The 15993-nt window shown below is 36.8% G+C and overlaps 1 non-coding gene across 1 annotated transcript; it reads right to left on the minus strand.

Moving 5' to 3' along the window:
* Positions 1 to 219: 219 nt before the first annotated feature.
* Positions 220 to 291, minus strand: Trnad-guc (transfer RNA aspartic acid (anticodon GUC)). Its single transcript has one exon. It is a non-coding gene; the product is annotated as a tRNA-Asp (tRNA).
* Positions 292 to 15993: the final 15702 nt, after the last annotated feature.

Consider the following 15993-nt stretch of genomic DNA (forward strand, 5'->3'; position numbering starts at 1 on the left):
GCTTTTGGAACAAAGGGACTCCAGTCCCTTTGCACTCACCGCCTAACCTGGCCCGCGGTGCCCACCCCGGCTGAGATGGAGGAATTTAAGCCCCGAATAAAGGAGAGGGGAGGGTATGGGTTCCAGGCAGAAAGCTGGGATGGCGTTGCAGGAGAGAGGGAATAGCTGGGGAAGCTGCCCCTTTGGAGTAGTCAGGGAGATAAGGGGGACTACAATGCTCTCCCCGTCGGGGAATCGAACCCCGGTCTCCCGCGTGACAGGCGGGGATACTCACCACTATACTAACGAGGAAGAGATCTTTTCTTTTTTTTAATAAAAATTTCCAACTCCTCCCATTTCCTTCTCTCTTCACCCACTTTCCCTACCCTCCCTTGACTGCTCTGTAGATTTTTTGTTCTTTTGATGAACAATGTCTTGAGTTTTTTGTATATTTTGAACATAATTCACAATATAAAAAAACTGAAAAATAAAAACCATGTTATTATCTTATTAGATACCAAAAAAGCTATTGACAAAATACAACATCCCTTCATGATAAAAGTCTTGGAGAGAGGAGGAATACAAGTGACATACCTAAACATAATAAAGGCACTATACAGCAAGTCAACGGCAATATCAAACTAAATGCAGAGAAACTCCCAGCAATCCCACCAAAATCAGAAAAAAGGCAAGGTTGTCCACTCTCTCCATATCTATTCAATTTAGTTCTTGAGGTCTTAGCTAGAACAATAGACACTAAAAGGAGAACAAGGGGATGCAATTCAGAAAAGAAGAAGTAAAACTCTCACTATTTGCTGATGATATGATAGTTTACATTGGTGACCCAAAAATTTTACCAAGGAACTTGCACAAGTCATAAACACTTTCAGTAATGTAGCAGAATGCAAGATTAACTCAAAAATCAGTAGTCCTGCTGTACTCAGATGATAAAAGGGCTGAGAAAGAAATCAGAGAAACAAAACTCTTCACAGTACACACAGATAGCTAAAATATCTCGGAGTAACTCTATCCAAACAAGTAGAATACTTGTATGGCAAGAACTTTAAATCTTTGATGAAAGAAATTATAGAGGACAACAGAAAGTGGAAATATTTCCCATGCTCTTTTTTAAGTAAAATTAACAGAGTAAAAATTGTCAATATTACCAAAAATAATCTACAGATCAATGCAACACCTATCAAAATCTCCGCAAAATTCTTCATAGACCTTAAAAGAATGGTACTCAATTTCATATGGAAAAACAGAAAAAAAAATAGCTAAAACAATCCTATACAATAAAAGAACTTCTGGAGGCATCACAATCCCTGACTTCAACTCTACTACAGAGCTACAATACTGAAAACCGGCTGGTATTGGCATGAGAACAGACAGGATTACCAATGGAACTGAATAGAAGACCTGGATATTAATCCACATACATTCAAACACCTGATTTTAGACAAAGAAGCAAAAAATATCAAATAAAAAAGGATATTTAACAAATGGTGCTGGCGTAACTGGATATCAACATGCAGAAGAATGAAAATAGACCTATATCTATCACCATGCACAAAACTCAAGTCCTAATGGATCAAAGACCTCAACATTAAGCCATCCACAGTGAACCTTATAGAGTACAAAAAGGGAAAGTACACTTGAATGCATTGCCACAGGAGACCATTTCCTATATATAACCATAGCAGCACAGACACTGAGATAAACAAATAATTAATGGGAACTCCTGCAACTAAAAAGCTTCTCTAAATCAAAGACATGATCAATAAGAGAAAACAGCAGCATACAGAATGGAAAAGGATCTTCACTAACTCCACATCAGACAGATGTCCTATTCTTCCACAATTTAAAAATTTGGCATTTTGATGCCTGTCTCCTCATTCCTTTGGAAATTGTTTCTCCTGCCCAACACTATAGTCAAATGCTCAATGTTCATTGTATGCAGGATCCATTCATCCATTGATGCTGATGTAACCTTTAAAGGCACAAGTAATCTTTTGCATTCTATCTTGGCATTTTCAAAAGCCAGAGATTCAATAAGTACTCTTTTAGCATCTGTGTCAGTTACTCCTATTTGCATAGTCTTAGTCAATCTTTGTAAAACGTCACTAAAGTGTTCTCTCTGGCCCTGCTTAATCCTGGTATACAATCCAGTTCGTTTTCCTGACTCTTGAATCCTATCCAAGCATTGAAGGCTGCTTTGTGGCATAGGAATAAGATTTGTTCATTATAAGGAGATTGAGCCTGTAAGTCAACATAAGTGCCTTCACCAAGAATTTGATCTTGGGAATTCTCATTTTTTTTTTGCTTTTTCCCATTGTTCTAATATTTTAGCCTCTGCTCTGAAATAGCATTTAAACATCAGTTGAGACCCATCATTCAGGACTGCTGATACTAAGTGTAGCCAGTCATATAGTGTTCCTTTAATGCTAGAAACCCATGTCTTTACCATCTTCCTAGCAAATTCTGAATGCAAGTCATAAATTTCTACAGCTTGCTAAACTTCTTTTGGATCATTTATCTGTCTACCTCGTTTGGATCCTTTTGGGCCTTTAAAACTTGATGCTTTGTCAGAGTAGATTACATGGTAGAAAGCTAAAACCCTGGGTAATTCATCTCTGACAGCTACTGGTGATGTTAAATGCTGCCCTTGTACCTTCTTTCCCGGCTCATCCACTCCAATAATTTCCTAAATCATTTCAAATCCTTCTTATTATCTTTCGTAAAGACTGAATCTCCTGGCCTATATATATTTTTAGTGATATCATTGAGGCACCTAGCCTCTGGTCCTCATTCTGCACATGTGATTCCAAGTTCTAATGTTTTTCCTTTAAAAATAACATCTCATCCTTGGAAGTCATTTGGATAGCATGTAGATTGCCATCCTGGAGAGATAATCTATCTGCTAAACTATCATAACTTTTTAACAAATTTTGATTGTCAAATTCAACACTATGTATTCTTTAAGATAATTTCTCAGTACCCTTCGACATAGATTAATTTTGTCGGTAAAATTAATGTTAATTTTTTCAGGTAACTTTTGATTTTCAATGGTATCAATCCTGTCAGCTAGCTGTTCATTATTAGTCTATAAAGACTGTATAATTTCTAAACGTGCCTCATTCTTGGCTCTGATATCAAATAATTTTCTTAAGGAAATAATATGAAGAAAAAACTGAGTCCTAATGTTCAATAAATGGATGTATCACAATAACCATATAAGCCTTGCAGAATATAATCTATATTATTAACAAAAAATTACTAAAAGTTTAGTGATAATTTTGTGTGCCATTATATGACTTTCAAGTTTATTAATTTATTTCCTACCTGTTATGAGGTCTGGTATATTGCTTTAGGTGTAATAATCTTTATTGTCCAGCAGATGCTATGGTTGGAGAGTTGTGACTAGCAGCACCGCAACTGGTGGCAATAAGAACAGTCCTGAGCTGCTTTAGTTTCCAGCCTTGGTACTGGTCAAATACTGAGAAATATGTATTGCTTGACAAATTAAAACCAATTAAATCAATTCTGTACATGGAACAAGCAGCCCAGACATCGTGGGCAGGGAGCACAAACCAGAAACTGCACAATTCACCATGAGGCAAGGAATGCAGCAGTGATAGAGGGTGTGTTCATGAGCTTGGGAAAGTTACCACACACAGTTAGTTCCACTCTGGTGGGGGTTTAAGCAAGCCAAGCAGGCAGAGTTGGAAGACATACTGGGCTCTGCACTGGTTAGGTCTTTAAGCTGGTCCACTCAGTACATGTGGAGTCTAGAACCACGTAGGCACCAGATAAAGAAGGACATTAAAAAGAAATCTCACACTAGCTCATAATTGAGTATAATGAAGGATTATTTATTTAGGGGTAGACTCACAGATCATAGGTCATACTGAAGTGGATGGGTAACTTAAAGGCTACTGGCTGTAGGAATTCCTACAGCATCAGTTTTACACACTACAGCTCAGATCAGGTCTTTAAAACTAGAAGTGGTAAAAAAAGTGATTTGGTGAGTATTGTCATCCCAAAATAATATTTCCAACAAGATGCATTTGTATGCTTTTCCCCAAGACTGGCAATCTCACGAGAATTTAGGGAGAACAAAAAATAACCAAATTTTGAGCATCTGGTAGAAATTTAAAAATCAGTTATTAGATTTTCATTACAAGCTCATTGGCTTTAGGTAGGATTGAGGATGAGTTTGGTTAAGAAAGAAAAGATCTGGAAGTGATATGTTGACTAAGACAGAAAGAGCACATTATGCTAGCAAAAAGATATTTGGCGATGGAAAGAACACAGACTGCTGCTGGTCATTCTCAAGGGTGTGTGTGATGATAGGCTAATACATCTTCCTTAATATTTCATTAATATATACTATTGTAGTGGAAACAGATTGCCATCTTCACTTTTGTGTGCTCTGTCCCTCCTCTGTGTCCTATATTCCTTAGCTTCAGCTGGTAGTGATTACCTAGAAAACTTACTGCATGACATCAGACACATCCAAAAATACTGATTTGGAAAGATTAGGTGCAAGAAATTTGTAGAGACGAAATTATATGGTTGTAATTTTATCCTTTGTCTAAAATATCTTGGAAGGCTTACTAAGTAAAGAGGAGTGTCAGAAGCAATTGGGAAAGTTCGTGTACATTTATTAAGCACAATGTTCAGTCTTTGTAGCTGTTTCTATTATTTTGTCATGAGTTTAGGGTGCACTACCACACTACCTCATAAATGTCTTTCTTAGCAAATTGCTGGAGTTAAAAACACAGAGCCTGAGAGAATAAAGCCTTTGTACAATGAATAGAGAGTACTGTAAACATTGATGAATAACAGCAAGAGCTTTAAACCAACTTCTCTGTGCACAAAGAAGAATGTTCTCACCACCTCAGCTCTGTGCACATGAGATTTGATTTTTCCATAGTCCTTAATTTTACACAGCAGTCAATTTAATACAATCCTGCTTTTCCTCTCTTTTTCAAGGAACTCTGGAGCCAGAAATATAATCTATCCCTTTGAGTAATAAGAGGAAAATATCCAAGGAGTGTGATACCTAAGAACTTCAGATATTCCTACTCAAAACCATAGGTTAGACTTGGTAGCAAGAGAAGATAACAGTTCCTGTTCTGCTTCCTCATTTATCTGGGTCACTGTGTTCACCCATTTTGTCCTCCACTGCTATAACCTACACCACAGAAATAGTCAGCTTCATCTTCAGGTTGAATGTTGGAGATGCTTAAGTAGCGATGAGCGCCAGAGCTGGAGCCAGAGAAGCGATTAGGTAGCCCATCTCCCTTATCATAGTTTCCATTGTTATAGAGAAACATCAGATACTTAGGAGCCTTGTCTGGATGTTGCTGGTACCATCCAATGGCATAGCCGCTGTGCTGACTACTCAAGGTGCAGGTGAGTTTGACTGAGGCTCCCAGGGAAGCTGAGGCTGTGGGTGACTGAGTCAGCACAGGTTGGGAGAAAGACCCTGTAAAAGAGAAACACATTATCTCGTGGGGTGTGAGATGAGAGGACAATATACCTTGTCGTCAGTTGGTTTCCCTGAACTGGCATTGGGATCTAGATGACTCTCCTAACCTGGGCAGTGAAGGAGGAAGAAGAAGAGAAGAATCCAGGCCATGGTGCAGACACCACTGAACTCTGCTGAGACAGACATGGTGTGGGGTTCTCTTCTACTTCAACATTTCTCAGACATCTGAGAGGGCCCTTCTTGCAAATATGCAAATTTTCTTGGTCAAGAAAATTCTTTCTTAGGTGTTTGTGCCATCAAAATCTGGGGGTCACTTTCTTCCTGGGGTTGCCCAAGAGATCACAGTAGCCCCAGCTGCTGAGCCTATTGGATCATGAACAGTCACAAAGAGATAGATGTTCATATCTCAGCTAGAGTCTCCATATCCTTCAGTGAAACCTGTGGAACCCACTGTTCAGGTTTAGGTATGCCATGTTTGTCACCACCATACTTCCTTAAGGCTTTGACTACTAAGCACTTTCTGAACAAGTTCAGGAGTTACCTTCTCTGAGGCTGACTTTTACATCTTTTCTTTTGTTTTCTCTCACTGGAAACACTATGTAGATCAATGTTCATACCCTATGGGTTATGACCACCACAGGACAGAGGGCACAAATCAGATATCCTATTGATTAAATATTACATTATGATATTTAACAGTAGAAAACTTACATTTATGAAATAGCAATGAATAATTTTCTGTTTGAGTGACAATGCATAGAAGAAACTAGAGTAAGGCCTCAAAGTATTAGAAAATTCAAGAACCAAAGTTGTAGACATTAATTTATAAGGATCTCTTTATTCACGGGCCTTTCCTACTTATGCTGAGAACAAAGAAACTTACTCCATTAGCCACATCTCAGAATGCTCAAGAATCCAGACTTAATCTGTCTGCTTGGATTCTCAGCAGATTGACCCAGAGAGACACTCTGATGAATATCAGTATTTAGGATGATAAATATTATACTGCATGACTCTTTTGATACATTATAAATTTAAAAAAATGAAAATCACATGGAAATTCAAAAAAAAATATAAAGAAAAAAGTCAGGGAAAGAACACAGTGGGCCTGTGTTTGTCCTTAGGAAAGGATTAGAGAGTATTGATAAAGAATGATTGTATGTGATGGTTTCCAAAGCGCTCATGAAAACTGCCTGCTACTCATCTAATATCACAACACAATATTTAACTGATAGGGCTTTAGGGGCATGGATGATCAAAAAAAGGAATTCTTCTAAATTGGAGGCAAAATTTAATGAATCATGATAGAAGAAATAACAGGGGTGATTGGGGAGAAGCAAGAAGATTGTCAGGAACATGTGGGTTTGTTCAGGTATGCTTTAACTCATACATGACTAAAGTAACTATGTACCTTAGTTGTATCGGTCTAGCACATATCCACCAGGCTCAGGGAATGTGCAGGAGGGGAGGTGGGTGGACAGAGCTTAAGATCCAGATATGATGGATGACTCCAAGGAAACAGCATCTTCCAGACACAACAGGACTGAGTCACTTGTGAAGTCATAGAAACAATGAAAGCAAGCACACACGCCCAGCACAGGCTCAAATTGGACAAAATGCCAGAACCAAGAAATTAAAATAAACAAATAGTCATAACTTTAGAAAGAATTTATTTGTAAGAGATAACTTGGAAAAGGGAAAATCAGTAGTCTCCAATGAAGTGTCATTGAAATATAAAACACACTCCAGGGCAGGCCTCATAGTCAGGGGTTGTTATGTCAACAGTAAAGAGACTCTATGGTGTGTATGTGTGTGTGTGTGTGTGTGTGTGTGTGTGTGTGTGTGTACAGTTTTCATATTATTTTACTTTTTTCATTTTTTTGTTTGATTTTTCTTATTGTTTCCTATTGTTGCTGTTGCTTTTGTTTTTTGGATATTTTTCTGTTTTGTTTTGTTTTGTTCTATTTTGCTTGAAAGAGAAAGAGCATGAAGTTAGATGGAAGACAGCTGGAAGGAACTGGGAAGAGTTGGGGGAAGGAAGGGAAACAATATGATCAATATATATTGCTTGAAAAATTTAAAAAGAAAAATAATCTTTAGACAAAATATTGATAGACAAAAACAATTGGAAGAAAGAAATATAAAAAAGAAAGACACATACACACACAAACACATACACACACACAGAAAGAGAGAGAGAGAGAGAGAGAGAGAGAGAGAGAATGAAATGAGGGAGTGAGGGAGGAAAGGAGAGAAGAAGGGAGAAAAGGAGAAAGGAAGGAAAGAAAAGAAGCTAGGGTTTTGTTATTTCTGGTTGAATACATGCACAGAACTATGCACATTGTATCCTACTTAGAACTTTTGAAACAGCAGGATATTTGAGTATTTGAGACCACTTCTCAAGCCTCACAATGGGAGTTGATTCCTGGAATTATTATTGAGAAAGGAATGAGTCACCTCACTAAAGTTGTTGTATAGATGTGATCTTTACACACATACACATGCACACACACACGCACACACACATATTAAATAATTAAATAAATATGTAGTAAATAAATAAATTATTTTTAAATCTTTAGATGCTTTCATGACTATTTTGCTACTCTTTTGTGCCTGCCTGTGGTTCTGATTTTATATTAGGCACTTTTTTGATATTACTGACATTCAAATACTGATGTGAGTTACTTGAGAAGGAGGACTCCACAAGTGAAGAATGTTAGGCCTCAATTCAGATATACAGATCAATGTGCATCTTGAGTTTTAGTTAGTATGGAACTAACACATGCTACAAACTATTATGGTTCAGGTTACAAACTTTTCCTTTTTCTTCTATGTATTATGTCTTGCCATCATGTATAACAAAAGAACTTCCTGACTTGAAGTCTGTGCCTTATATGACAGGATTAGCTTTCTTAAGGTTTCTCACTAAAAATGACAGGCATGTCCTTCAGTGTCATATAGTTCACAAAGTGTTCAAAATTGAGTTTCTAATGGCAAAGTAACTTGTGTGATCACACTCTCACAGGTGCTTGTCATTGAAGATAAGGCATCTTCTAGAAGCTTCACTACTGTGTCTTTATTACAGTACTAAAATATTGAAAGAGGAGACGTGTATTCATGATTTAAGACTGAAATTTGTTTAACATTGGGGTTTAGTTGTAATCATAAAGCAAGAAATATGAGTCAATTTGTCAATATCTTTAGGAAAAATGGGAGTGAAGATGAAAGAAATGTACACAAATTCATAAATACTTTACAAATTATTGTCTAGTTTGTCATTTCCTTGAGATGGCCGCAATAGCATCACAACCTATAAAGAGAGGGCTAATCATCACATACTGATTTTTGGAGGAGAGATTTGCAAATGGACATACTGGGTTAAGCACCCTATGGCACCTCTTCCTCCCCTCCTTGATCCTCAATTTGTCAACAATCTTAGGTTACCATTGGTCAGCAACCACAAATCCTTATATGCACATCTGTCTTCATGTCAATCCAACACTACCTCCATATGTTCTCAGAGCCATCCTATGAAGACCTAGGGAATTCACTATGCTTCTCCTTGGTCTCTTCTGACTTAACACATCTGCAACAGTACTCACAATCTTAGAATATGATTATACAAGGTGGTACTCTGATTTATCACACCACCATATCATCCCTAAGAGGAAATGTGTTAATCTAATGTCAGAAAAGAAATTATTGTGTATGTATTCCTAAAATATATATATACAATTATATATAATGTAATAATAAATATTAATTATTTATGTACTGCATGTTATATTGAAAATATAATATATTAATTATATTTAAAATAACATACATTAATACAATAATTATGTTATATGTCAATTATTGTTTTCTTATTTATTGATTTTTATTGAGCTCTATATTTTTCTCTGCTCACCTCCCTGTCTCTTCCCTCCCCCTTTAACCTTCCCTCAAGATCCCCATACTCCCAATTTACTCAGGAGATCTCGTCTTTTTCTACTTTTTTATTTCCCATGTAGATTAGATCTATGTAAGTCTCTCTTAGTGTCCTCATTGTTGTCTTAGTTCTCTGGGATTGTGGTTTGTAGACTGATTTCCTTTCCTTTAAGCTTAAAAACCACTTATGAGTGAATACATGTAATAATTGTCTTTCTGTTTCTGTGTTACCTCACTCCAAATAATGTTTTCTAGCTCCATCCATTTTCTTGCAAAATTCAAGATGTCGTTATTTTTTTCTGCTGTGTAGTACTCCATCGTTTAAATTTACCACATTTTCCTCATCCATTCTTTGGTTGAGAGGCATTTAGATTATTTCCAGGTTTTTGTTATGACAAACAAAGCTGCTATGAGCATAATTGAGCACATATCCTTGTGGCATTTATATGTCAATTATAAAAGTATATGTTATTTGTCATATGATATATGTTACTATAGTGCCATTATATAGTAAAATTAAACTATATAATTTCATAGCTTTAAAAAACTATACAATGAATTTTATTTTCTTTAAATGAAAGATAATACACCAATAGTTATAAAATATGAATGGACTGATATTCCTCTTTGATCTAGTTTTAGAAAAAACATTCCAGAGAATGCTTCTCTCTGGAGACTAATGGACTTATACAAGCAAATATATCTATAGGAGGTATAAAATATCTTACTTATCATTTTATGTTTTTATTCTCTATCAAAACAGTTGGCAAATATTTTCACTTTTTATTCTAGTTAGAACTCAAATGAAGAAAGATACTTCCCTTCACCTTCCTGTCTGTGGAGATTTAAAATTATGATGGCAAGAGTGCCTGGTCATAGAATCCCACTATCACAGGACAGAGCTTATACTCAGGCTCAGGCAAACGTGCACTTGTCTGGTTCTCCATCTGTGTCTCACTGTGATGAGCACCACTGTAGTGTAGCATGCAGTAGCCTTCAGCACTGACTTCAGGCTTGTAACCCAAAAGCCTAGAACAAGATTCTATTTATTGTAAAAAGTGAAAGAGCGTGAGCGCCTGTTAATTGTCAGATGAATCAGAGCCTAGAGGCTTGGCCAGGCTACTTCTGGAACCAGTGGGGAAAGAGACAATCAGGAACTGCTACAGACACTCATTCCTCAGCATCGGAACAGCTTGTGGAGGAGACTCTGAAAGAAATAGCTGTTGCTTTTCAAAATGAAGCAAAGAATGGGAGGCAGTCCTTTTTAATGTCCACAAAACTTTACTGAGATGGAGGAAAGATGGAGGAATGAGACAACAGGCTTCCATGTCTTGCTTTAAATATCCAGTGTTCCCAGAATCCACAGATGCTGCTGGTCTCTGGGGTTGTCTGGGTATTGTCTTTTACTATACCTATCACCACTAAATTTCATCTCTTCAGCCCAGGGAACAATTCTACTCCCAGGGTTGTAGGGACAGCTCTGAGGAAACACCTGCTGTGCTGTAACCTCTAATTCTTTGTGTGAAGTTGTCCCAGGAGATTAAATTCGAGTAAGTAGTCAGTTTCAGTTCTTGTCAGTTTCTGAAAAGTACACAGTGACACCTGCTGGACTGCAAAAACTTTCTCCCAATATCTTCGGTAATAAATTTGCATTCCCAGATTACAGATTTCCTGAAAATGTTTCAGGTGTTTTTGGCCTTTTTATTTATTTTTACTATAAATTATGTGTGCATGTGAAAGACATACACACACACACACACACACACACACACACACACACACACACACACACAGAGGCCAGGGCTGTTGGATACACAAGAGCTGAAATTTAAGGCAGTGATAAACCACCCTACATTAATCCAAGGAATGAATTTAAATCTAATGTAAGATCAGTCTGCGTTCTTAACCACTGAACCTTCTCTTGAACCTTCTCTCCAAGCACACAAAATACTTTACAATTATACAACTGTCCCAAAATATTACTACTTATAAGTAGTTTGAATTCATAAAGTCTGCTGTAACTATAAATCTACTGTATAGTGTAAATATACTGTAACAGCATAGTAACAAATCTTCCCTTCATTCTGAAGTGTATTTTTATAAAGACTAGAACTACTTTAATTGGTTAATCAATTACTTTGGTTATAACTTTTACTTAGTTATAATCTATTAATTGGTTCTGAACCAGTTCATGGAGGAAAGTTACAAATCACCAACCTTTATTAAGTGAATGAAGAGTCCAGTGAGTCCTCTAGAATAGGCCCTTGCCTAGGAAAGACAAAGAGGGTGGGGGATTTAAAGACAGAGGCTGCAGTCATGTCACACCTGCTGCAGACTGGAAGGTCTTTACAATGTTACCTTTGCTCTTGCCTAAACATGAGCTAAACAAGTATGACAGGAATAGTCATGCCACAGTGAGTGGGGAGAGTCCAGGACACCTCAACCGTAACGAAAACTTCACACACCTAAGCAATTCTGAGAGGAAAAGCAATAGTGCTCCACAGGGAAGAGCACATCAATTGGTTTTTTTGATAAAAATAATCAGTTATGAAAACAATCATACAATTGACATTCGGCAGACTGTGCATGCCATAATTAGAAATACATATACATTAATGCATATATATATATATATATATACACACACACACTCACACTTAGGTATATCTATGTTCCCATATACTTACATACATATGAATTTGCATACATATATACATACACATACACTCATATACATGAGTATAATAGCATTTAGTACAAAAAGAGTCCATGAATTAGAAAAGAACAAAGAAGGGTATCTCGGTGGGTTTAAGGGAGGAAAGGGAAGGAGGATATGTTGAAATTATAATCACATCAAGAAATTGAAAAAATTAAAAATATGCATCTAAAATAGAAATACCATGTAGGATAACTTATGCCTCTAATCCCAGGACCTTAATATTAGGTCAGTGTTTGAGATCAGCCTGGTCCACATTATGAGACATTGGCTCAGTATTTATATACATATACATATACACATACACATACATACATACTTATAAATACATATGTGTATGCACACACACACACACACACATATATATATATATATAAATGAAATAATAAATAATAAAATTCTAGAGGAAAAGCTATTAAAAGCCTACTACACATGGTAGAGATATGATACATTAGAACAATATATGTCTTAAAAAATGAGGGAAACTATTAACAACTTATTCTAATCTACTTCACTGTAGCAAGTCTTCTTTTCTATTGATGACAGCAAATACAATGTTTAACTTGGCTTATGTTCATTAATCACATTCTGATTTATAATATCATTTACTTTAACTATCCCGGTAGATCCTCTTTGCTTTGTTTCCAACAACAGTTTACTTGGTTCTTGCAAATATGTTGAGCTTTAGGAATTGGTGCCTCTCTATCTTGATTCTCTCCAGGAAGGACATAGATCCTATTCAAGGCCTTTGTCCTTCTTTATTCAGGGCTCAGTACTTCTCAGACCATGCAGTCTGCATTGGGAAAAATACTTTTATAAACAAGTAGATGATATCAATCCACTTTGAACAAAAGACTTCTAAGAAAATTAAATACAAACCATTACTGAATCTTACCCCACAAACTTCCTCGTACATGATATGGAAGAACTAGTAGATTCTTCGTTTCTTTATTTCCAACATTTTAACAGGGAACATTCTGATTTAAGAAATGACATTAAACATCCCAGACTTCTGGGTCATGAGGCCATGCAGATCACACTTAAACTCTCCCAAGCCTTCCATTCTATCTGCAGTCGAAAGAGAGAGAGAGAGAGAGAGAGAGAGAGAGAGAGAGAGAGAGAGAGAGCAGTGTCTCATGAACTTCAACACCTATTCCTGTGTGTCAGTTCTACACATTAAAGCTCTAATCTGGTCTTTAAATCTGGATGTAGTAAGAAAAGAGTTTTGGTGATCATGATCATCCCAAAATAATCATTCCAAAAATGCCACTTGTATTATTTTCCCCAAGGCTTGGAATCTCATGAGAATTTAGAGAGAACAGAATAATAAGCAAATTTTAAGCATCTTGTAAAAATTCCTTATCAGTTTTAGAATTTCTCTGCCTGCTCTTGGCTTTAGGTAGGTTTGAGGTTGAATTTGGTTAAGAAAGTAACGATGTGGTAGTGATTTGCTGAATAAAAAGCACACAGGACATTTTGCTAGCAATAAGGCATCTGGTATGGGAAAGCCTATTTAGAAAGAACACAGACTGCTGCTGTTCAGTCTTAAGTGTGTGTGTGTTTGTGTGTGTGTGTGTGTTGTGTGTGATAATGATGATGAGCTAATGCTTCTTCCTCAAAATTTCATATATATATATATATATATATATATATATATATATATATATTGTTCTAATGTAAAGAGATTGCCATCTTCACTTTGGTGTGGTCAGTCCCACCTCTGTGTTCTGTATTCCCTAGGTTCCGTTGCTGGAGATTACTTAGATAATATTGCATGACATCAGATGCAGACAAAAATTTTATGCAGAGCATTCTCTTTGCCTAACTCCATCCTTCTCTTCTCCATCTCATTCTCTCTCCCTCACTTCTCTTCCCTCACCCTGTCTTTGTCACTCTGTCCCTCTTCCTCTCCACTTCCCCATTTTCTTTGCTTCTCCCTCCTCCCTTCTTGCTCTAATCTCCTTCTAACTCCTAAATATATTTTGAAGCTTGAGAACAATTTCATCAGAGCTTAAAATAAAAGAGTTCAGCAAATTAAAAAGGCAAACTGTAAATCTTAGCAGCTGCCCAGAGGAGGAGAAGGAAGATGGGAAAGAAAAGAAGGCATGTCTGTTTAAGGTAAGTCAGCATAAAGTTCCATTTCATGGTGAATGTGGTAGTTTGAGCGAGAATGTTCCCATAGGTCTGGCATTTGACCACTTGTCCCAAAGTTAGTGGTGCTATTTGGATAAGTTTTGGAGGTGTGCTATTTTGGACTACTAAGCCATTTTAGGTGAGCTTTGAGTTTTCAAAGCCTGCACCACACTCATGTTTAACTTGACGTTGGAGATGTGAGCCCTGGATTTCTGATCATATTCCTTGCCTGTGATTTCCTTATCCTGTTGTAAAAGACTGCTTGTTCATTTCCTGGCTGCCCAGACTTCTGAAATAATCACACTGTATTATTCAAACTGTATAATTTAATTACTGCTTGACTAGATACTATAGCATTTTTCAAGCAATCTCTTCCATATTAAATTGACCCATTTCTATTATTCTATATATTTTTCCAAGAGGCTTGTGGCCTACTAGCAAGTTTCCAGTTGGCAGCTTTTATCTTTCCCCTTGGGTAACTCCATGGTGTCTCTCTAATCCACCTTCTTTCTCCCAGTATTCAGTTTAGTTCTACTAAACTAGCTCTACTCTTTTGCCTTATCACAGGTCACGAGAGCTTCTTTATTGATCAATAGTATTCACAGCATACAGAGGGGAATACCGCATAATTATCCCTATGGAACCATAATTTTCCTATGAACACTCCTTTATACGAGTTGTCTTTGTTATGGAGTTTTACCAGAGTAGTAGAAAATTAACTAATACAGTGTACAATCAGTCATGTTATGGGAGGTAGCTTTATTGAAATACTGAAGAAACAAAAAAATACAATAAAAAGGTAGGCTTTAGGCTCTGATCACCATGTAAAGAAATAACCAAAAGGGGAGAAAAGTTATGCCATTCTAAGCAAGAACTGAGAAAGGTGGTCAAAACCATCAGAACCTCCTATCACCAAGCAGGACTGACTGTTAAGGATTTTTGATCTAACAGAACCTCCTAGCAGCCCATAGGGCCTGATGTAGGATTCTTCTCAAGAAGTTGGGTTTTAGAGATTTCTCCAGGAAAACAAGTATAATTCCTCTAGAGTTTTCACTGAAATCCCATTCAAGTGAATAATGCCCTGATATTCTCGCAATACAATCCTGAATGGGAATTTTGTGGAGTTTTGCTTGCTTGTTTGTTTGCTGTTTGGTTTTTGGCTTCCTTGCATGTTGTCTTGTAATTTCATTCATTATTTGAAGCTGTAGTAAGAAGCTTTAGTGTGTTCCCAGCCACCCTTTGCTTGTTCGTTTCTCTGCCAACCATACTCCCGAAATAACCACACAAAAAATTGTATTAATTAAATCAATTACTCGGTCAATTCCTTAAGCATAATACTAGTTAACTCTTACATCTAGAATTAACACATCTCCATTATTTTATATTTTACCTTGAGGCTCGTGGCCTGCTGGCAAGTTTCCAGAGTATTTGTCTTCGCAGGTGGCTCCACAGTTTCTCTCTGATTCTGCCTTCCTTCCCCCATAATTTAATTTAGTTTTCCACATCTAGTTCTATTCTTCCCTATCACAGGCCCAAAGCAACTTCTTTATTAGCCAATGCTATTCAGAGCATACAGAGTGAAATCCCAGATCATTAAGCCTAACTTGAGATTTTAAATATGGTCTCAGTGTAGACAAAGGAAAGCCTCAATGAAAATATAGAAAGGTCATATACAAGAATTTTGGCAGAGACTAAACCATATGTTGGTAATTTTATCCTTCCTTCAAAATATCTGGGA

Source organism: Myodes glareolus, chromosome 2, assembly GCF_982192425.1.
Source record: "Myodes glareolus chromosome 2, mMyoGla1.1, whole genome shotgun sequence".
Taxonomy (NCBI): Eukaryota; Metazoa; Chordata; class Mammalia; order Rodentia; family Cricetidae; genus Myodes; species Myodes glareolus.